Source organism: Aulonocara stuartgranti, assembly GCF_965226115.1.
Source record: "Aulonocara stuartgranti genome assembly, chromosome: 23".
Lineage (NCBI taxonomy): Eukaryota > Metazoa > Chordata > Actinopteri > Cichliformes > Cichlidae > Aulonocara > Aulonocara stuartgranti.
Window position 1 is genome coordinate 5,197,060 of NC_138958.1, and position 440 is coordinate 5,197,499.

Below are 440 nucleotides of genomic sequence, written 5' to 3' on the forward strand. Positions count from 1 at the left end.
TATATACACACACGGCTTTTAATTTCTATTGTGGAAAACTGCTTATGATAAATGGATCACAAACGTACCAACATCCAGTAGTAATACAAATTGAGCTGAATATGGACTGAATATTATTTTTTTCCCCTTATTTTAAACAGTAGGACTACAATCCAACAAAAAAGTCAACAATAACAATAAACATCAACTTCAAACAGTTAAAGAGTATAAAAGTTTTAAATATATTAAATGTTCTATTAGCCTTGTTGTCGAGAAAACGTTAGAAAGACTTGAAAGAAGCAGATTGTAAAAACCATTTACTATGGCGTACAAAATTAATGGAGCTGCTGCTATGCAACGCGGTGTTTGCCTACTGCTGCTAGAAAGCGTTAAATGAGTCAAAGCAGATGTCAGCGATTTCACGACAGAATTAAAGACCAAAATTAAAAATTAAAGTTCTC